Genomic DNA, 24443 nt, shown 5'->3' with positions numbered 1-24443 from the left:
TATAGAATATTGTTATGAGAATATACTGATCTTGTCTTAACTTTGTTGAAAGGAAAGGAATAGTAACAACACAAGTAAACTAGGTGACATGCTAGAAACTCTTGGAGATAAATTGAAATATGAGTAGTTGGGTATACCTTTATGGAAATGATATACTTGGAGTATGATAAGTGATTAGGTGTTTCAAGAATATTTAAATACCTTTGAGGAAGAATTATACATTATACGAGATGAGCATAAGATGTGTGATTTTGAAACTTGCTGAGGAGGTAAATGGCTAAGTCACAAGTTAAGTAATCATCTGTTGTGAGACATAAGTTTAAAATAGATATTCCCAAGGAAATACTTAAGAGAAGTTTTGCTCTGGATCTCATTAAAGCAAGCACTAAGTTATGTGATTATAAAAAGGAAGCTGTAAGCTGAAAGTGATATTCATATTAATATTGAAAAATACTTGAAGAGAATCTAGTTTCAAGTTTTATAATTTCAGGTACAATTTGTAAATTGGTTAAGGAAGAATGATGTTATATTTATATGAAAGAGTAGAACAAAGGATGATAGAAGTTAACCTTGAAAATGAAGTTAGATAATGAAATTTTCCTAATACATTATGGAAATTGGAATTCGAAAATGCTTGAGGTATACATGATTCAAATGAGTTTGAGTCTTAAGTGACAAATCAATATCGTAATGCAAGAAAGATATAAGGTAATATAGAGGCATGAAAGATGATTAAGGACAAAAGGATGACTCTGAGAAATTATGATATTGCATCGTATTCAATGATCAAATCAAGGTAGATCTTGGAAGCATAAATGGGATTATAAGGCATATACACATATGTGGGGTTGTTATTGTGATCAACTAAAATGAAGAATGATTTTTAGTGAATTAAGATTCAAACTTTATATATGATGAGTGATGTAGGTAGTACCATGATAAGAAATTTTATCAGAAATTGAACTATGTGAACATAAAAGACTCTGAGAAATAGTCAATGAGATAATATCAAGGAAATGTGATCTATAGTATGGTTAAGCCGTACGAGATGGATTAATATGATTAAGAAGATTGATATTTCATACCTGTGAGATAAACAAGAAGAATGTGGAAATAATGGAGGAAAATACCCCACCTTTTCTTTGAGTTTGATAAGTGAAATTTTGAGGACAAAATTTTATTTTAAGGGGGGTAGTGTTGTCAAACCCTGTTCTATAAAATAATTGCAACATCATTTACATGCTTAATAGAATGTTTGAATATTTAGGAATTTCGAGGAATCATTAAAAGACGATATTGCCCCAACGGTACCATTAAGTCGATTAAACCTCGAACTAGTTCAAATAGGAATTTTGAGGTGAAATTACGAGTTTCACAGCTCAGGGATGACTCAAAATGGTAATTCGGAGTTCGAGGATCAATTTGGAGTCAAACTGAAATTTTCACTATCTAGGGGCAAAATGGTCATTTGTCACTTAGGAACAAAATGGAAATTTTGAGAAAAGATTTTTTCGGCCCCATTTAACTTATTGGAGTATGATTTGAGTATTGGAGTATAATTTGAGGGTTTCGCAGTGAAAAAGTTAAATTCCGGTGATTTTTGGAGTTAAGGGCAAAATCGTAATTTTTCTACCTGCGCACAAAATTTGAGATTTTGAGAGAATTTAGATCTCATTTGACAAATTGGAGAATGGTATGAGTATAAGGGATGAAAAATGTGTCTATGGGCAATTCTTCAGTTTTTGGGGCAAAAATGTAATCTTGCAACCCCGGGGGCAAAACGGTAATTTTGCACCCCCAGAGCATTTTTTCAGCACAAGGTCTTCACCCATCATCATTTTTGACCCTTGAATAATGTGTGGTGGAGAGAGACCTTAATAGTTAAGAAATGACACATGGACCAATAATAAAGTGACATGTGTCAAGTTTATATTCATTATTTATTTAGCTTTAAAATAAGCATAAAAATCAGCCAATTTTCTTTTACATGGCCGGCCAAACAAATAAAAAGGAAGAACAAAGAGAGAAAAGAAAGAACAAAAACCTAGGTGGGGAAAATTGAAGAAAAAGTGTGGGATTTCAAGGAATCAAGCAATCAAAGGTAAAATTTCTTGATTTTGACTTGTGATCTACCTTTCCCATGCTTTTCTCCTTATTTTCCATGGTTAGATTTCATGTTTTCATGGTGAATTCATGGCTGCCCAAATGGGTATGGAGAGAGAATGAAGTTAGATTAATTTGATTTTAAGTTATGTTAGTGTTTTTAGTTAGTTTAGCATATTTAGAAACAAAACAACAAGAAAAGAATTCATTTTCCTCCATTACCATTATTGGCCGAATTTTCTAGAGGAATATTGGCTACTGATCTTGATGTTTATTTGAGGAATTATGATGAATAATGATGAATTATGAGCCTAGAAAAATAATGGGAATTTTTGGAGCAAAAATACGAATTTTTACCCACTAGGGGTATTTTCGTATTTGCTACCGAGACTGATAATTTGCACCACACTAAGGAACATTAAGTCAATTTGGGTGCAATTGAGGTATAGAAACTGAAAAAAATTAATTTGGAGTTTAAACGGATGCGTATATCAATTTATCGGGTAAAAGACCGAAATAGGCTAACACCGCGTTTAGGCAAAATTTAGATATTTTGCACTTCATATCATGCATTAGTAGTATAAATTAGTTTATTTTGGTATAGTACCAAAGTAGTAAACCTCTTAATTGTGCAATTTGTCAAGGTGGCGAATCTTCTGGTAAAAGCAAAGAAATCACACCCGATGAGTAATAGTTGGAGTACCCAAATTTAGTTTTCAGAAATTGTGAGTAAATTGATTGTCGTCTTAATTATCTAGAGTAGTTTTATACAATTTTGTGATTTTATGGAAAATGGGTTTAAATGGTAAATTGCTATGTTTTAAGAGAAATTGTGATTTTATAAAATGATTTTATAAATTTTCTGGAAAATCGAATACTGGTTTTGAAAATAGAGTAATTGGAGACTGCTTGCTTATGTTGTAAATTTATGGTCTTAAATTGAATGGCTTATGACAATAAATGAGCATGAATGACTAAACTGATTTTGATGTTAGAATTATTTGTACTGTGTATTTAGCCTTGAGAGGATAGATTGCGATAAATTGCCATGTCATGCAGAAAAAGATTTTATAAATCAGGTGGTAGATAAAAGATTAGCTACTGCAGTTGTGGGGGGTTCCGTGGGCCAGCCTATTAGAGGGGCATGGTAAACTTCTTTATATTTTGACCTCTATCGTAGAGGCGCGTAGGGTATCTCCTGAGGTGGGCTTTTTGAGTGCACTTCACGTGGACCACTGCGTGAGAGTGAGACTCAGCGAACGCCAAGGAACGGCTATGTTTCAAAATAAAAATATGATTTATGCAAAATATGAATTTTTAACAGTCTTGGCGGACTCGGTTGGATACCCTTGATCCAAGTGTCCCCGAGTACAGGATTTGGCATGAGCTAGGTTTTGAGTAATTCACGAGCCATATTGATTATTTGGTTGAAATAAATATTCGTGATGTGAAAAATTTGCTGAAGTTAATTATTTTTAATTGTCTCCATTTACTCGCCTTTAGATAGTTTAGATGGTGTCTGTTTACTCATTAGGATTTTATAATCTCACCACCCTCAATTCCACACATTTCAGGTTCGGGATAGCCGGTAGATAGCCGATTGCATCAAGGACTTCAGTTAGCCTTGCATTGTCAAAATTATAGGTTCACAAACTCACATCTTATTGGTTAGTTGGGGACCCACGTATCATTGTAAAAGTAATTTTATACTTTCGTTATCTGATTTAAAATATATATGAACATATTTAGCTTGTACATCATGTTTTTGGCGAGTTTCGATATTATCGAAGAAAAATGACGAAAATGCCCTTGTGAGCCAGAAAATAATATTTTATTGTTTTGATTTGGAAACGACTTATGATTTCTTGAAATGCAAGATTTAATAACTGTCACTCACAGGGGAGATGCAGAAGTTGATGCTAAGCTTTGCGGGGTTTCGATCGGCATTCAGGGTAATGAGTGCCTATCGGGACGTCGCGGCGGTTGTCACGGGCCCAATGGGAGTTCCGGGTCATGACACACTGGGATTTTATAATCTCACCACCCTCATTTCCACTCATTTCAGGCTCAGAATAGACTGCAGATAGCTGATATCATCGAGAACTACAGTTGGACTTGCATCATGCAAAAATTGTAGGTTCATTTCTTTTAATACTTTTGGTCATTAGTGGGCCCACGTGTCACTGTAAATTAAATTTTATACTTTGGTTATCTGTATTACAATATGTATGAATTTATTTAGCTTTTACGCTATAAAAATTATTTACCGGTACCTCTATAAATATTGTTTTATAAGAAAATAGAAAATTTTATTGAATATTTTTGTTATATTCAAATAGATATAGTTTCGCTTTAAATGAATGTTTTAGACATCTAAATTTATTTTTGATTATGAAATATGTGTTTTCCACTCGTATACTACATTTTTAACTTGTTTCGAGATTTGTGAGGAAAAATGACCAAAATGCCCCTATGAGACATTATTTTTCTATTGTTTTGATTTGAAATAACCTATCAAAACATGTTATTTTACAACTGTTGATCGTAGGGGAGGTGAGAAAAGTGATATTAAAGCCTTGCGAGGTTTCGATTAGCATTCCGGGCGATGAATGTCTATCGAGACATCGCGGCGGTTGTCACGGGCTCGAGGAGAGTATCGGGTCATGACACTATCTATGTTCACTATCCTAATCACTTTAAAGTGAATGAACAACCTCAACTACCAAAACACCCACAAGTCTAAACACTAATCATTTTCAACATTAAAAATCAATTCTAATTCACTACTCACCTTGGTAGCTTGTATTTGAAATTCTTTCCAAAGACTTTCAAACTAATATTGAAGCTCCCTTTTTGAAATGCCCCATACTTTGATATGGTGATAAATAAAGTTGATTGGATGCAAATTGAGGTCAATTAAAATGTTTAAAAGTGATAAAAGATGAAAGGAATAGTTTATGATAAAATATTTCTAATGTGAGGAAATAATAATAAAATAATAATATTTTATTAGAGGAGAATTTGTGAGATAAAAGGATGATTCGAAGGTCAATTGAGGTATAAGAAGGAATTTTGGCAACCAAGGAGACAAGATAAAATTTTTAGAATAAAATAATATTTTATTAATAAAATAACATTAAAATATTATTATTTAGCAGGATGTCAAAATCAATCGTGAAGAAGGATCATATGGGTGATCCAAGTGGGGGACAAGAAATACAAGTGAATTTTTGGAAAAATGAACGACGAAAGTGAAATACACGTGTTTTGTTAAGTCGAACCAACGCGGATAAGTAAGTATTTAAATATTATGGTAATATCGCGTTGAGGTGTAATTTTTATATTTCGGTGGTACACGCACAAAGAAAGGAAGATAAATGAAAATTAAAATTTTTATACGCATCAAAGAGATCGAATTTAAAACATAAAGATTGAAGGATTATGTAGTGAAATTAATGGAAGAAATAAAATAAATAAATAGTGAAATAATAATATAAGTATAATATATATATATATTAGAAGACCAACATGGGCAACCACCCATGTGGTCAATAAAAAGAGTCAAAGACTTTTTACTTTGTTAGATGGAGGGGGCCGACCATGTGGAGCCAAATGGTGAAGGAAGAAAACAAAATTATTAAAGGGACCGGTGATGTGGAACAATGTGGAAGATTCATGAAGGCATAAAATATATATATATAATTGAATGAGTTAAATGAAGATGACAAAGAAGGAGAGAGAGGTCGGTTGTGAGGGAGAGTAAAAGAGAAACAAAAGAAGAAAAGGAAAGAAAGAACAAAGAAAGAGCCAAGAGAGAAAGAAAAAATAAAAGGAAAAGATAGCTCAGTTGAGGGGTCGATTTTGACACCATTTAAGAAGGAAAAGAGAGCCATTTAAGGGCTGATTTTGGAGGATGAAAAGAGCTATTTTTCTGTTGATTTTGGAGGGCAACAAGTGCAGCTTTGCTACTGGTTTTAAAGGCTAAAACGTGCAGATTTTGTAGCAAAATTTGAAGGTTGTAAGGTGCTATTTGGTTGGTTAATTGTTGTTGTTTTGGCTGCTAATTTTTGGAGGGAAAAGTGCAGCTTAGCTACTGAATTTTTGTGGAAAAACAGAGCAGCTTAGCTATTGATTTTGAAGCCAATATTAGCAGCTTTAGCTGTTGAAAAATTGAAGGATAAAAGGCAAGAAAGTGTTGCCGTGGTGAGAGGGAGTGAGAGAAAAAAGTTGGGACGGTTTGTGCATGTGAAGAAAAGAAAAAGAAAGACAACAAGGGCTGCTGGACGGTGAAAGAAAGAAAGAAAGAAAGAAAGAAAAGAAAAGAAAAGAAAAGAAAAGAAAGTAATAAGGAAGGAAAATGGGCATGACCCAACAAGAAAGGAAAATGGGCATGGCCCAACAAGAAAGAAAAATGGGCATGACCCAATGGAAATAAGTTGAGGAGAAATCATAAAAGAGTCCAAAAACACCAAAGGAAGAAAAGTCCAAAAGAAAAGGAAAGTGGAGACTTGGGCCAACCTAGCTTAATTGGGTAAAATTCTTTACTCTTCTCCATGACTTATTATGAAATTGGACTATATGGAGACTAGCTTATTTTATTTAATTATACATTGGTTAGTTGGTGATATGAAGTAAATTTAAGTTTTTTAAAAGGTTGAAATAGGCACTTAATACCATAAATAAGTTACCGGTGTTAATAATCTAAAAAATTACGTAAACGAAGGATGCAATTAATTATAGTAAAAAATGCATTGAGATGTAAATTAGGTGAATGGATTTATGATAGAATGAGAGAGAGAGAAGTAGAATTGATTTCGCTAAACATATTGGATTTAAATTATTGTTAGGAAAGTTATGGTGGAAGCGTGTCGAACAAAGTATATGATTGGCAATTAGGAATAATTGTACGCATATACGAATCAATAGCGACGTAAAAATCCTGCTATTGTGAGGTGAGTAACCTTACTATCATTTTAATTATCTAAAGTATGTTTTTATTCGGTTTTGATGAAATTTTATAAAAAAGAGTTTAAATGGTAAATCTTTGTGTTTTACAAACAAAATGTGCTTACATGAAAAGATTTTATAAATTGTCTTGAAATCAAATAATGATTTTAAAAAATAGAGTAATTGGAGACCACTTGTTATGTTGTAAATTTATTATTTGAAATCGTATGGCTTATGACAATATTTGCATGAATGGTTGAATTGGTATTTGTGTTGAAATATATGAAATGTGTATTTAGCTTTGAAAGGCTGTAAATTACAATAATTGTCGTATCATGTTGTTGAATTTTATTGTATGGTGGGTTTAGCTTGCTGCAGTGGACGGATTTTGTGGACCAGCCTACTAGAGGGGCACGAAATTCGGATATATATATATGTACCTCGGTCGGAGAGGCGCGTAGGGTATCTCCTGAGGTATGGATAGAGTTCACGTCATGCTGAACCACGTCGTGATGAAGAACTCCGTTAACGCCAAGGAACGACTGTGTTTTTCTCAAACTAAAAATATATTTTACGTGTATGCGAAATTTTAACAGCCTTGGCAGGCTCTAGTGTACGCCTCTGATCAAGGTGTCATCGAGTACTATTTGATGGCATGAGCCAAATGTTTATAGAAGTCATAAGCCTAAAGGAGAAATTAAATGAAATACAATCGTTTGCATGGGTTGGGATGAATTTTCAAATTTGAAATACGTAATATGATGGGATATTTTAATTGTCTCCTTTTACTCAGCTTTAGCTGATTTAAATGATGTTTGTTTACTCACTGAGATTTTATAATCTCACCACCCTCCTTTCCACCCATTTCAGGCTCCGAGTAGGCTATAGATAACTAATTCCGTCGAGAGCTTCCATTGGATTTGCGTCCTCTAAACTGTAGGTTCACAGTTTTCCTTACTTCTAGTATTTGTGGGCCCACTTGATATTGTAAATTTAAATTAATTTAAATACTCTAGTTTATTGTGTTATGGTATGAATGAATTTATTTTGCTTTTATGTTACAAAACGTATTTACGTATAACTTTAAAATTACTGTTTATAAGAAAATAAAATATTTTATTGAACATTTTGTTTTATCTTTTCAATATATTCAAATTATTATAATTTCATTTTAAATAAAGGTTTTCGATGCTTAAACTCTTTTTTGATTGTAAATTATGCGATTAGTACTTGCTTACTACATTTTTAACTGGTTTCAAAAATTTCAGTGAAAAATGACCAAAATGCCCCTATGAGACGAAAACTTTTATTTTATCTATTTTAAATTGGAAATAGCTCAAAATCCTTTAGAACATAATATTTAGCAACAATTACTCACCGGGGGAAATGAAAAATTGATATTAAAACCTTGTGAGGTTCCGGTTGACATTTCGAGTAATGAGTGTCGATCGGAACATCGCGACGGTTGTCACGGGCTCAAAGGGAGTTCCGGGTCGTGACAATTCTATTCGTATCAAAGCCTTTGGTTTTTAAGATTAGAGCTTTTGGGTTTAAAGTTGTTTTAAAGTTATTTTAAAATTTACAGTGTCAGTGTGGCCCAAGTTAAGTCAAGTTAAGTTAAGTTAAGTTAGGTTAGGTTGAGTTGAATGCATGTATTTGCATATAGAAACCTACCTTCTCTTGTGATACGTAAATAATTAAGCAATTACTATTTGATTGTGTATAGGTTTTGAGGTACACTAGTGATACACACACCATGTCTAGGGGAGACGGTAGTCCCAACGCCTCTCATAGTATTAGCGAAGGATCGCTAGATTCTACTACTAGGAGCCGATGGCAGTCGGAACTGAGTAGTCTAGAAAGTGCAGATAGTAATAATATTAATGTAAGCATGAGAAGTTCCCTTTTGAGAGATTCTAAGGAATATGCTAAAAAAAGGGGAAAATTAAGGATAGCCGAAGGAGGTATTCGTCCTAGGAAGGGCGTGACAGTTGTTCGACACTATCCTCCAGGCTATGGGATGAATGTAAATGAACAACAAGAAAAGAATAAGGAGAAAGTAACTGTTGCAAGTTATCCCTGTAGGAAGGTGAACGTTGTACGACATTTTCCTCCCGGTTGTGGAAGAAATGCTGCATCGATAAGTGATGAGGAACGTAGGAGAATACAACAAGCTTGGATTAAGGAACAAAGGAGAAGATCTCAAGAGGAGGAGAACCTAGAAGAGGATCTTAAGAAGGACTTGGAGTAAAATCTTCCGCTAAGATCATATTAAGATGATGATTCTAATGACATATAATATTTTCGTAGGATTTTGTACTACTTTAACTCTAGGTAGATTTAGTGTAAAGGAGATAGTAGTTATCTGTACAAAGGAGTTAGGAGTGGCTTCTATTTTGTATGACTCGAACGGAATGTAAAGTAGCTGTTTAAATAACTGGATATGTATGGGAATCTTTTAGTATAACAGGGATAAATTGGTAATATAATTATTAAGAAAAGTTATAGGAGGAAGCAATAAGATTATAAATGACATTCGAAATGGATAACGTGATTAAGTTGATGATTGTAATTTAAGCAACTTATGTGTGAGGTGGTATATGTGTTATGAATTTATTACACCGTATGGAAAGGATGTTTTGAGGTAGGATTCTATGAATGTTGATGAAAGTTAAAAGATGACATGAGATGAAAGTATTAACTTGGCTTAGTGCGTATGACAAGCAAAGAGAAGGTATCTATACTTATGGAACTCATGATATATGCCTAGAAGGGAAACCCAATGATTGAGGATGATTGATGTAGTAACTTTGAATGCAGACAAATAACTTTGATGAGAAAATTTTTAGTAGTCACCGTGCTGCAGCACTAACTGTCCAACGCTGTAATGCTCCGAATACCTCACGCTTATGATACATGAGTAAGATGGGAGTGACACGATAATGAGTTTACAAATTGAATTTTGGTTATTGGCTATTGAGCTTTGTTATTTAAGAGTTTTAAATATTCTAGAGAATGTCTACTTGAACAGATTGAAAAACTTCTTTATCGCCTTGTGTATGGGCATACAAAAAAAAAATTGAAAGATTTTTGAGATGGCTATATTGAGATAAGATACCAAGTGATGAAAGTGTGAATGAAGGATTATAAGGATGGTATAGAAAACAGGTTTATATAGAATATCATTATGAGAATTTACAATTTCTATCTTGACTTAGTTAAACGACAAGAGTTAGTAACAACACAAGGCCAATTGTGGAACACCCTAGGAACCTATGAAAATGAGTTGGCAATTGAATAGATGAGTACGTATTTATATACCTTTAAGAATAAGTGCACGTCTGTAGAACGATATGCTCGAGATTTTGAGGAGCAAATAAAAGATTAAGTGTTTTAGAAATGCACAAGTATCTTTGAAAAGAAATTTCTAATCATACACGACAAGTATAAAATGTGAGATTTTTAAAACCTGCTAAGGAACCTAACGGCTAAGTCACAAGTAAAGTAATCACGTGCTGCGAGACATAAGTCTAAGATAGATATGCTCAAGGAAATGCTCAAGAGGATTTTTGCTATGGAATTTGTGAAAGTTAGCAATAAGCTATGTGGCTATAAAGAGGAAGTCGTCAGCTGGAAGTGAAATTTGTGTTGACGTTAAAAAGTACTTAAGAAGAACTTTGTTTCAAGCCATACAATTTCAAGTATAAACTACAGATTGGTCCGAGGAGAATGATGTCACATTAGTATAGAATAATAGAACAAAGGATGATTGAAGATAATTTGGATAATGAAGCTAATAATGAAAACCTCCTATGGTAGTATGGAAATTGGAAATTTGAAAATGCTTAAGGCATGCATGATTCGAATCAGTCTAAGTTTTTAAGTGACATTTAGTAAGTGAGATGTGATTAATGACATTGTGATGTGAGGATATAGCATGATGAAACTTAAGCATATGATTGGAAATGATATAAAGGATATGAAGTTATACGCAAGCATAATAAGAAGGTTGATATGCACTATAAGGATTATTATATTGAATCTAAGATTTGGATGCGGATGAATAAAGGGAAATGTAATCCAAGGCATGTGAACACATGGATCTCTATACATAACGAGAGATGTTGACATTTGAAAAATACATGTACATATATATATATGAAATTGATAATTTGATTAACTAAGGTGAAGAATTGTTCTCAGTAATTGGGAGATTTTGAAATAATGTCCAGAAGGGTCAGAAAGCTAAAGTGTTATCGAGCATGCAATGAACGATTAGAGTTATGAGTGACTTTGAAGGTAAACCTTGGATTGTTTAAGTTCTTAGTGGAACTCTATTAAAGGAAGTGTATGGAAAAAAAAACATAAAATGAATAGATCAAGGTTGAGAAATTTGGCATGGAGCAAATTAATAAAATGATGATTAGGTATACATAAGTAAGTGTGATATGTGATCGAAATCGGTATAATTGAGATGAGGTTATGGTTCAAATTTAATAAGGGTGATAAGGGTATGCTTAGTGACTTGATATAAGAAATCATGATTGTGAAAGGTACTGTTGATCTGGCTCCAATGGATGATAATTGACATAAATGAAGTATTTAAATTAAACTGAAGGTGAACGAGGTGAATAAATTGAATGTCCCTATAAAAGAAAATTGGAATAAGATCATAGGCTGAAATTGATCAGTCAACATTGATAGGAATTCGAGGACGAATTCTATTTAAGTGGGAGAGATTGAAATGCCCCATACTTTGATATGGTGGTAAATAAAGTTGATCGGATGCAAATTGAGGTCAATTAAAATGTTTAAAAGTGATAAAAGATTAAAGGAATAGTTTATGATAAAATATTTCTCACGCGAGGAAATAATAATAAAATAATAATATTTTATCGGAGGAGAATTTGTGAGATAAAAGGATGATTCGAAGGTCAATTGAGGTATAATAAGGAATTTTGGCAACCAAGGAGACAAGATAAAATTTTTAAAATAAAATAATATTTTATTAATAAAATAATATTAAAATATTATTATTTAGTCGGATGTCGAAATCAGTTGTGAAGAAGGATCATATGGGTGATCCAAGTGGGGGAGAAGAAATACAAGTGAATTTTTGGAGAAATGAATGACGAAAGTGAAATACGCGTGTTTTGTTAAGTCGAACCAATGCGGATAAGTAAGTATTTAAATATTGTGGTAATACCGCGTTCAGGAGTAAGTTTTATATTTCAGTGGTACACGCACAGAGAAAGGAAGATAAATGAAAATTGAAATTTTTAGACGCATCAAAGAGATCGAATTTAAAACATAAAGATTGAAGGATTATGTAGTGAAATTAATGGAAGAAATAAAATAAATAAATAGTGAAATAATAATATAAGTAATATATATATATATATATTAGAAGACCAACATGGGCAACCGCCCATGTGGTCAATAAAAAGAGTCAAAGACTCTTTACTTTGTTAGATGGAGGGGGCCGACCATGTGGAGTAGAATGGTGAAGGAAGAAAAAAAATTATTGGAGGGGCCGGTAATGTGGAACAATGTGGAAGATTCATGAAGGCATAATATATATATATATATGTATATATAATTGAATGAGTTAAATGAAGAAGACAAAGAAGAAGAGAGAGGTCGGTTGTGAGGAAGAGTAAAAGAGAAACAAAAGAAGAAAAGGAAAGAAAGAACAAAGAAAGAGTCGAGAGAAAGAAAAACAAAAACAAAGAGAAAGTCGAGAGAGAAAGAAAAAACAAAAGGAAAAGAGAGCTGAGTTGAGGGGTTGGTTTTGACACCATTTAAGAAGGTAAAGAGAGCCATTTAAGGGCTGATTTTGGAGGTTGAAAAGAGCTATTTTTTACTGATTTTGGAGGCCAAAAATTGCAACTTTGCTGCTGATTTTGGAGGCTAAAATGTGCATATTTTTGCAGCAGAATTTGAAGGTTGTAAGGTGCTGTTTTGGTGGTTAATTGTTGTTGTTTTGGCTACTAATTTTTGGAAAGAAAAGAGCAGCTTAGCTGCTGAATTTTTGAGGAAAAACATAGTAGCTTAGCTATTGATTTTGAAGCCAATATGAGCAGCTTTAGCTGCTGAAAAATTGAAGGATAAAAGGCAAGAAAGTGTGGCCGGTGGTGAGAGGGAGAGAGAGAAAGAAGTTGGGACGGTTTGTGCATGTGAAGAAAAGAAAAAGAAAGACAACAAGGGCTGCTGGACGGTGGAAGAAAGAAAGAAAAGAAAAGAAAAGAAAGTAATAAGGAAGGAAAATGGGCATGACCCAACAAGAAAGGAAAATGGGCATGGCCCAACAAGAAAGAAAAATGGGCATGACCCAATAGAAATAAGTTGAGGAGAAATCATAAAAGAGTCCAAAAACATCAAAGGAAGAAAAGTCCAAAAGAAAAGGAAAGTGGAGACTTGGGCCAACCTAGCTTAATTGGGTAAAATTCTTTACTCTTCTCCATGACTTATTATGAAATTGGACTATATGGAGACTAGCTTATTTTATTTAATTATACATTGGTTAGTTGGTGATATGAAGTAAATTTAAGTTGTTTAAAAGGTTGAAATAGGCACTTAATACCATAAATAAGTTACCAATGTTAATAATCTAAAGAATTACGTAAACGAAGGATGCAATTAATTATAGTAAAAAATGTATTAAGATGTAAATTAGGTAAGTGGATTTATGATAGAATGAGAGAGAGAGAAGTAGAATTGATTTCACTAAACATATTGGATTTAAATTATTGTTAGGAAAGTTATGGTGGAAGTGTGTCGAACAAAGTATATGATTGGCAATTAGGAATAATTGTACGCGTATACGAATCAATAGCGATGTAGAAATCCCTCTATTGTGAGGTGAGTAACCTTACCATCATTTAATTATCTAAAGTATGTTTTTATTCGATTTTGGTGAAATTTTATAAAAATGAGTTTAAATGGTAAATCTTTGTGTTTTACAAACAAAATGTGTTTACATAAAAAGATTTTATAAATTGTCTTGAAATCGAATAATGATTTTGAAAAATAGAGTAATTGGAGACCACTTGTTATGTTGTAAATTTATGATTTGAAATCGAATGGCTTATGACAATATTTGCATGAATGGCTGAATTGGTATTTGTGTTGAAATATATGAAATGTGTATTTAGCCTTGAAAGGCTGTGAATTACAATAATTGTCATATCATGTTGTTGAATTTTATTGTATGGTGGGTTTAGCTTGCTACAGTTGGCGGATTCTGTGGACCAGCCTATTAGAAGGGCACAAAATTCGGATATATATATATGTACCTCGGTCGAAGAGGCTCGTAGGGTATCTCCTGAGGTATGGATAGAGTTCACGTCACGTCGAACCACCTCGTGATGAAGAACTCTGCTAACGCCAAGGAACGGCTGTGTTTTTCTCAAACTAAAAATATATTTTACGTGTATGTGAAATTTTAACAGCCTTGGCAGGCTCGAGTGTACGCCTCTGATCAAGGTGTCGTCGTGTACTATTTGATGGCATGAGCCAAATGTTTATAGAAGTCAAAAGCCTAAATGAGAAATTAAATAAAATACAATCGTTTGCATGGGTTGGGATGAGTTTTCAAATTTGAAATACGTAATATGATGGGATATTTTAATTGTCTCCTTTTACTCGGCTTTAGCTGATTTAAATGATGTTTGTTTACTCACTGGGATTTTATAATCTCACCACCCTCCTTTCCACCCATTTCAGACTCCGAGTAGGCTGTAGATAACTGATTTTGTCGAGAGCTTCCATTGGATTTGCGTCCTCCAAACTGTAGGTTCACAGTTTTCCTTACTTCTAGTTATTTGTGGGCCCACTTGATATTGTAAATTTAAATTAATTTAAATACTCTAGTTTATTGCGTTACAGTATGAATGAATTTATTTTGCTTTTGCATTACAAAAAGTATTTACGTATAACTTTAAAATTACTGTTTATAAGAAAATAAAATATTTTATTGAACATTTTGTTTTATCTTCTCATTATATTCAAACAATTATAATTTTATTTTAAATAAAGGTTTTAGGTGCTTAAACTTATTTTTGATTGTAAATTATGCGATTGGTACTTGCTTACTACATTTTTAACTGGTTTCGAAATTTTCAGTGGAAAATGACCAAAATGCCCCTGTGAGACGAAAACTTTTATTTTATCTGTTTTAAATTGAAAATAGCTCAAAATCCTTTAGAACATAATATTTGGCAACGGTTACTCACTAGGGGAAATGAAAAACTGATATTAAAGCCTTGCGGGGCTCTGGTTGACATTCCGGATAATGAGTGTCGATCGGGACATCGCAGTTGTTATGACGGGCTTGACGGGAGTTTCGGGTCTTGACACTCTTTCTCTCTCTAAAACACCTAACTAGTAAGAGAAAGTATGAAAATAAGATTTTTCAAGGGTTTTAAAGTGAGAAAGTGAAAGAGTACAAGGGTTCTATGCAGAAGTGCACAAAAGCTTGAAAATTAGAGCTATTTTGAGGAAGGTTATGTAGCTTTCATATCAAGCTTTCATGGAGGATGAAAGCAACGTGAGATGAGAGGAAGAAGAAGAAGAAAAGCTGCTGGAGAATGAAGAAGCTGTTGGAAGAAAAAGATACTTATAGCTCAAGCTTATCAAACTCCACTTAAATTACGAAAATGCCCTCAACTAGTTAGCTTGTTCTCCTCCAACCCTTTATGCAATCTTTTTACTCTTTTGACACTGAAAAAAAGTCCATAATGGTCTAGAAAGGCTCAAGTTCATGAAAACTTAAACATTTTGACTCGAGGTGAAAAACGACCATTCTGCCCCTACCGTGAAAATCATCATCATTTTTATTTCTTTTGTCATTTTACCAATATTTTCATCATTCATTTATGCCTTAGGCCTAATTAGGCCTTAATATTGTTTAAAACTTACTTTTAGGGACTTACTAAGGAAATGACGAAATTACCCTTATTCCACATTATCGCGTCTATTTCTAATTACGAGTCTATAAAGGTTGAGGTCTTACAATTGTTAAGTGAAGATGTCAAAAATGTATTCTTTCACTTCAATTGTGGTAAATGTTAAATTTTATGACATTTTACATAATTTTTCATTTTTAATCTTCTTTTACTTTGTTATTAAAAACAATTTATACTAATTATATTTTTTATATTCTTTCAATTGTTAGATAGCCTATGTGAGTGAATGTGAAGAGCCACATCATGAAGGAGATGTAAGTTGATAATTTGTGATGGTTAATGGTCTTGTGTTAGTTTTATTTTGTGGATGTTAATTTTATTATCTTTGACTCTTTGTTATATTAAATTTTAAATGTTAATTTGATGGTTTATGTAAAAAGAAATAATTATGTGAGTGAAGGAACAAACGTTATGTTTTCTTTTTTTTTTTTATGTTTAGATTATTTGTATATAACCATATCATTGCTGCCATATTTTTTGTTCCTCATTTAAGCCAACAAGATGCTGCCAAGACGTCAAAATCATCAAATAAATGATCATGAGATTGAGATTGAAGAATTACATCATCAAGTTCTAGAATTACAAGAGCAATTTGCAAGACGTAATGCTACTCAAATTAACTATAGTAGCTCAAGTGATGAAGAAGATTATATGGATTGGAAAGAATTAGAGCTGGTTTATGATGAATATGATGAGGAGATAGAGGAAATTTATACTCAACGTGCACAAGGTGAGTCCTTGGTGGTACAAAGACAAGTCCAGAAGTTGTTGGAGAAAGGTCTAGTACGTAAAAGTAAATGTCCTTTGCTTGTCTAGCTTTGTTAGAGAAAGATGATTCATGGAGGATTTGTATGGACAACCATGTCATGAATAAGATTAAAGCAAGTATCGTTTTCCTATTCCTCAGTGGATGAGATGCTTGATCAACTAGTTAGTTCCAAGGTGTTTTCAAAGATTGATTTGAAGAGTGGATATCATCAAATTAGAATGAGAAGTGGAGATGAATGGAAAACAACATTCAAAACATCGGATGAATTATTCGAATGGTTACTGTGGACCATGAGAGTATGTGGATCCAAACATCTACAATGAGTATGTCAAGGCCTACTTGTTGGAGTCAAGTCTGTTTTTGACTCGAGGAGAATGATCCAGGAGCATCTAGAATTTTATTTTATTTAATTTAGTTTTTTTAATTTTAATTGGTTTATGATTTTATTTTTTTTATTTTATTTAGATTGGGATTCTTTTCTTATTTTTATTAGGATTTTTAGCACTTTAAGGATTATTATTTGATTAGGCTAGTCATGTTCTATTTAAGAATAGAATACCTATTTTATTTAAATCTCTTGTTAACTACTCTAATTGAACTAAGCAACTAGAAGTAGAATTTTATTAAAACGTAGGCCAATAACACTATAAATAGGACTATTAGGCTTAGTTATTATTCCAATAAATTCAAGTTGAGAATAAATAAATAAATAGTAAGAGGTTTTTAATATTTTTGACTTGGCCAACTAAAGTAGGAATTTAGCTATTTTTCATTTGGGGTTTTCTAACCTTGCCAAAATTAGTAATTCACCTTAGCGAGGTTTCTAACTTCATCACGATTGTTGTTTTTCACAATGGCTAAGTGTCTTCATAATGCCCCCACTTCATATGAAGAGGGGCAAAATGAGCAGTTGCTTAGAAAATTCGAAGAGGAATGGGCAAACAATAGGGTGCATAGGAGTAAAAGGGGGAAATGCCATGTTTCCAAGTATTCTCTTGAGTTGATTAACGGTCAGAAAATTAAGAGTTTGAGAAAAAATAGGTGAAAATGGGAAATTGATTAATGGCATTCCTTTATTGGAGCAAAATCAGGAAATAATGGAAAAAGACAAGGTAGAAGGAGGAATTTGTTTTTGTGTGGTTTTGATGTATATTTTGACATGAGGTTCAAAATTAGTGAGTAATTTGATAAAAAGGTAGGTTAATTTGGATTAGGATTAGTTGGTTAATTGATGAAAGAGATAGGTCTTTATTTGTTCAGTGGCTGATAACGCTTTTGTCTTTTGGAGTAATTTAGTCATTTCAAAAGTGTATTATTTTTTTTTCTCCATAACTTGACTTCTTATGTCATTAGAAATATTTTATCTATAAAATTTAAGATTTATTATGACATACAAATTTTTGAAATTAATAAAATTTTTGCTTTAAAAAAAAAATAATTCCCGATAGGAAAATCCACAGTTATGTCACTGTTGCAGAGGTTTTATGACCCACTTGAGGTAGACATTCTACTAGACGGGGTTTCTGTTAATAAATTGCAGCTCAAGTGGCTAAGATCACAAATGGGGTTGGTGAGTCAACAACCTAAGCATTAAGGAGAATGCCGAAATGGAAGAGGCTAATCAAGCTGTCAAAATTTCCAATGCACATAATTTCATAACCCAGTTGTCTCAAGGATAAGATACCCAGGTTATGTCTGCATCTCAGTCGTTGCTTAATCATTATTATATATAAAACACCAATTCTAAAAGGGTAAACAGTGAACCACATTTATATTTATTTTACAATTTATTAAATTAATTGTTTTATCTTTAATTAATGATTCCTTTATTAAATTAAAATATTAATTAATTTTTTTTATTTTCTTATTAATATGGAAGTCTTATTAATGTAAAATTTTCTCAATTGATAAGTTTCTTATTAAATTAAAGATTGACCAATTGATTATTAGTTAATGCTTTTTTTTCTTATTAAATTAAAATACTGACTATTTTTTGTTGATTTCATTGTTAAATTAAATTTTCTTAATTATAATTTTCTTATTGAATGAACTATTTCCTTATTAACCTTGAACCTTCTATTAAAGTGAATTGCTCTTAATAAATTAAATTAAGGAATTAAGCATATAGACAAGTTAAATATCAAGATTGATGATATTGAAAGGCCTAGTTTTGTTACAAATTAAACTATTATTCCTCTCTCCTTTTGGCTTTTCCTATTCATTTGTTCGCTTTCGGTAAGGAATCTGAGACATGGTAGATGCCATTTCATGTAGCATGATGCCAAGCTTTTGAATTTTTTTGATTTAATATTGCAATTTTTTTAACCTTTATATTGAAGTGTACACATATATACTTCTGTTATTAATTAATTCAGTTTTCTAGAAGGCAGAATATCCCGAAACCAAGTAGCTTCATGTAGATCATGCTCTGATTAAAACAGGTCTATTGAATAAATATCTATCATAATCAAATGCCAAATAATCTCAGATTTGATACTATTCCACGCAAGAGTATCTAATAAAAGACCTAAGCAGCTGGCAGACCAGATGAAACAAGCGTTTTTTAGTGATTAATTTTTTTTTTTAAAAAAAAGCATTTCATGTAATTTCATTAATTAATGGATGTGTACAAAACTACCTCATTTTTGTAGTAAAGCAGCCAAATCATGTAGGACATGTCCCCAGCATGATAAGTGCTGCCTATAATGCAAAAGAAGCTACCCAAAACTGGCCGTACACCCGCTAACAGACACTAAAACAGAGCCATCGCCCTTGATAACCATACAGTAGCTCCATAAAAGCTCTCTGGCTAACAAAAATCCCAGCAAAGTGACTTCCTAGATGAGCTTCAAATTATCTGTACATTGATAACAAAAGGAAAAACAGGTCCTTTCTCTGGTCATTCAATTTCTGACCAAGAAGGAAAGTCTCTATCAATTTTCAAACCAGCAACAGAGCACGTAAACACATTGAAGTACTTAACTTCATTACTCTATATATATATATCAAGTTTGCGTAATGTTACAAGAGATGAAGTCTAATTGAATTTTAGTTTGTTAATACTTGACCAGAAGAGTTATAGTTATAATTAAGTACTTACAAGCTTAATCAAGGAAAAAAAAATTTATTGTGCTTCAATATTTCCACAGAACATAACATATACAATTAAGTATACGAAATATAACCTGATATTCAGTATTTTACTTTATGTAGTATGACAAGATCGTCCTTTTAATTTGCTAATTTTGTGGGTAACAGGTTGCGCTGTCCCTGATTCTGACGGCCTGTGGGGGATGGTGTGGGTGTTTCCTTGGCATGTCTGAAGTGAAAATGTTGTTATTCTCTTCCAAAGTACAGGGAAGTAACTATGTATTGATTCTTTCTTTTTCCTCTACAATTTTTGAATGTTTCAGAAGGATATTGTTGGACAAGAACAAGTGAAAGACAAGCCACAAGAATGAGAACTAGATACTTGAAAGCTGTGCTGAGGCAAGATGTAGGCTACTTTGATTTGAATGTAACTGTCACAGCAGAAGTAGTCACAAGCGTTTCCAATGATAGTCTTATAATTCAAGAAGTTATCAGTGAGAAGGTTGTCAATGCTTCTAAAATGTTTATCTTATCATTGCTAGATTGCCACCATGCTTAAAATAATATTTAACCCCTTTTTTGGTTAATTGAACTATTTCCACTTTCAAAAAACCACTCAACCACTCTTATTTGAGTTGTATGTTGATTCATGACTTCTCTACTACGTATCAGGTCCCAAACTTAATAGCAAGAGGTGTTACATCTGTTGGAACTTACATAGCAGCTTTTCTGATACTATGGAGATTAGCTCGTGGTTTTTCCTTTTGTTCTGCTGCTGGTGATTCCTGCTTTAATATATGGGAAAATTTTACTGAATCTTGCGAGGAAGATTAGAGTGGAGTATAATAAGGCCAGCACAGTAGAAGAGCAGGCAATATCTTCTATGAGAACTGTTTATGCCTTTGTTGGTGAAAGCAAAACCACAACTGAGTTCTCTGCAGCTCTACAAGGATCTGTGAAGTTGGGGTTGAGGCAAGGCTTGGCTAAGGGCTTGGCCATTGGAAGCAGTGGCATTACGTTTGCTATTTGGGCTTTCACTACTTACTATGGTAGCAGAATGGTCATGTATCATGGAGCTCAGGGTGGAACTGTTTTCATGGTGGGCACCTGCATTGCAATGGGTGGACAGTACGAGTTTTAACCTTAATATTTCTCTCAAGAATTTTCAATTCCCAACCAAGATGCTACTTTAGATAGTGATAATATATATCTCAGTTTTCCATATAAATGCAACTACTTTTATTTCCGCCTCTCTTTCTGTAAAGTTTTTCGTCAGATTGTTAACATTTATTTCCTTACTGAACAGACAACTCGGTGCTAGTTTATCTAACCTGAAGCCCCTCTTCGAAGCATGTTCAGCTGCCGAGCGTATAAAAAGGGTCGGAGCTAGCCCAATTTTATTGAGGGGCCAAACACAATTGAATAAAAGTTAAAAATTTTAACAAATTAATATGTTAAATTCAATCAACAATAAAAATATTGATAATAAAAATAAGAAATTAAATATAAAACTATAATTTGTAAAATATAAATAGTTAAAACTAATATATAAAATTAATAATTTTTTCTTATATAATCAGAATTATTTAAATACTATATATTCAAGATAATTTTATTTTAACTAAACATAAAACGTAAAACATATAAAAAAATATACTCAAGTTAATTTCCTTTTACATAATTAGGATTAATAAAAAAAATGATACATTGATGAAATTTTAAATAACAATATAACACTACAATTTATATTTGAAAACTATATAATAATTTATTAATTTTTAAAGATTAAAATCATAAAAAATAAAATTTATGTAATATAAAAAAGAAGAATATGGCAAGTAGGAAGTAAATACCACATATTACATAGAAAAAAAGAGAAAAAAAGAATATGGTTAATGGTTTGTAGAAATTTAGAAAAGAATATTTATAGAAACTTATAACATATTAACAAATAGAATAGAAATGAAAAAAATAAACAAATATAAATAAAAATAATAATATAAATTAAAAAAATGAAAGTTGAGTGAGAAAAGAGATATCATTTTATTATTTATTATTTATATTAATTATTAAATAAAACATTATTTTGAGGGAGCTAATAATAGAATATATAAAAATATTTAAAATTTTTTATATGATATGAAAGATATTTTAAAAGTTTTGTGGGGGCCATGGCCCCCATCACATAAGGAGGCTCCGCCCCTGCGTATAAATGAAGTGATAAAAAGAGTCCCAAAGATTGATTTAGACAATATGGAAGGGGAGATTTTAGAGAATGTTTTAGGAGAAGGTGAATTCAAACAAGTTGAATTTGCATACCCCTCAAGGCCTGAGAGCATAATTTTCAAGAATTTTTGTCTCAAAGTACCAGCAGGAAAAACTGTGGCCTTGGTGGGTAGTAGCGGATCAGGAAAATCCACAGTGATTTCCTGTTGCAAAGGTTCTATGACCCACTTGGAGGAGACATACTTCTTGATGGGATTTCTATTAATTAATTGCAGCTAAAGTGGTTAAGGTCGCAGATGGGGTTGGTGAGTCAAGAGCCTACACTGTTTGCAACAACCATTAAAGACAACATTCTTTTTGGCAGGGAGGATGCTGGAATGGAAGAGGTTATTGAAGCTGCTAAAGCTTCCAACGCCCATAATTTCATATCCCGGTTGCCTCGAGGATATGACACCCAGGTTAGTCTCATCAGCTTTTGTATTTATTTGCTTGTATCAGCTTCTCCACTAAAATACACACTTTTCATATAGTATATTTATGAAAATGACAATCCGCGGTTCTACTAAGAATTGTGAACAAAAAGGTTCTCCAGCATTAGCAATATATATATATATATATATATATATATATATATATATATATATTTATATTATATATATAAACAATTAAAATAAGTGCAGGAGATTTCATCCAGCTTGTAACCTGTCCTATACAGCAATCAGCAGACTGGTTCAAATGTCGTTTAGAACACAGTATGTTAAGCAAGCCAATCTGTTGTTAGATATAATTAGTAAAATAGGTCCTTTGACTTCTGTTAACTTGTAAACTGAGCAGTTACTTTTTTCTTTATTCATTAAGCATCTGTCATCCCTTGCATATATTGATCAGGACTATATATGGATCACATATAATCCAATGATAAAGTTTTACGAATAAACAGGTTGGCGAGAGAGGGGTACAAATGTCTGGGGGACAGAAACAGAGAATAGCCATAGCAAGAACCATGATAAAAGCACCCAAAATCCTCCTGCTTGATGAGGCAACAAGTGCACTAGACTCTGAATCTGAGCGTATTGTGCAAGAAGCTCTTGACAAGGCCTCTCTTGGACGTACAACTATTGTCATTGCCCACCGCCTTTCTACCATTAGACATGCAGATTTAATTGCCATTGTCCAAGATGGCCAGGTCATGGAAGCCGGGTCACATGATGAATTAATGGTAAATGAGAAGGGCTTTTATCCCATGCTAGTCCAACTTCAACAAACAGAAAAAGAAAAAGTCCAAGAAAAAGGCGATAAAGATTTAGCCATAAATGCCTCATCTTATGTAACAAACGTGGACAGCAATAATGCTAGCACTCGTAAACTTTCTTTAGCTAGCAGGACAAGTTCTGCCAATTCTGTAGCACCAAACCATGCTTCACTGGATGGAGATATCAATGTTGAAGATAAAAAATCCCTTGCGCCATCTTTTAGGAGATTGTTGGCTTTGAATTTACCAGAGTGGAAACAACCAACCTTGCATGGGATGCTTGGGGGCAGTATTATTCGGTGCAGTGCAACCACTTTCAGCTTTCACAAAGGGGTCAATGATATCAATATTTTTCCTCACAGATCATGGTGAAATTAAAGAAAAGACAAAGGTTTATGCTTTAAGTTTCGTTGGGTTGTCTTTGTTTTCGCTCATAATTAATATTATTCAGCATTATAATTTGAGGAAATTGTGAGAAATAGGCCTCCTCATAAGGTGATTTTAAAAATAACCACTCTTATAAAGTTAACTGTTTCTAGCCAAAAAGAAGCCAGAGTAGACCAAAATGCCCTTAAAAACATCGTGGCAAATTAAGCTCCCGATATCTCCCTCCCGCCATAGAGAAAATAGAAATAAATGCTCAGCTGTTTGAGCTCGCTCATCTTTCTCTCTCAGCTCTCTGAACTGTATCAACTCTGTGAACTCTCAATTAAGCACCATCGTCATTAGCTCTCTCAGCTCTCTGAATTGTATGAGCTCTGTCAACTCTCTGTTGAGCACCATCATCATCATGCTGTGGTCTATCTCTTAGCATCTGGCCATATTGTTGTTGATAAACAGACCCTATAACGGAGATGACATCAAGGTATGTTATTGGGTTTATTGCTGCAACACATAAATTTTTGAAACCTTTTGTGTAAATTAGAACATGGATTAGAAACATTACGCAGAGTTGTTACACTCCATGCATCTATAAAGCAGATGACGTGTAAAAAATATACTGAAATAACATGTGTTAGCACATGGCGTGTAGCATTTTTATTTAACATGGCGTGTAACAATTTTTGAACTTGCGTGTAGCATTTTTGAA

The 24443-nt window shown here is 32.9% G+C and overlaps 1 pseudogene; it reads left to right on the top strand.

Moving 5' to 3' along the window:
• The first annotated feature begins 8806 nt into the window (after positions 1-8806).
• Positions 8807-23828, top strand: LOC18601384 (ABC transporter B family member 15-like; annotated as a pseudogene).
• Positions 23829-24443: the final 615 nt, after the last annotated feature.

The sequence above is a fragment of the Theobroma cacao genome, chromosome 4, assembly GCF_053813885.1.
Source record: "Theobroma cacao isolate CCN51 chromosome 4, ASM5381388v1, whole genome shotgun sequence".
NCBI lineage: Eukaryota > Viridiplantae > Streptophyta > Magnoliopsida > Malvales > Malvaceae > Theobroma > Theobroma cacao.
The sequence above is the reverse complement of the archived record's forward strand: the minus strand, read 5'-3'. Positions and strand labels throughout refer to the sequence as shown.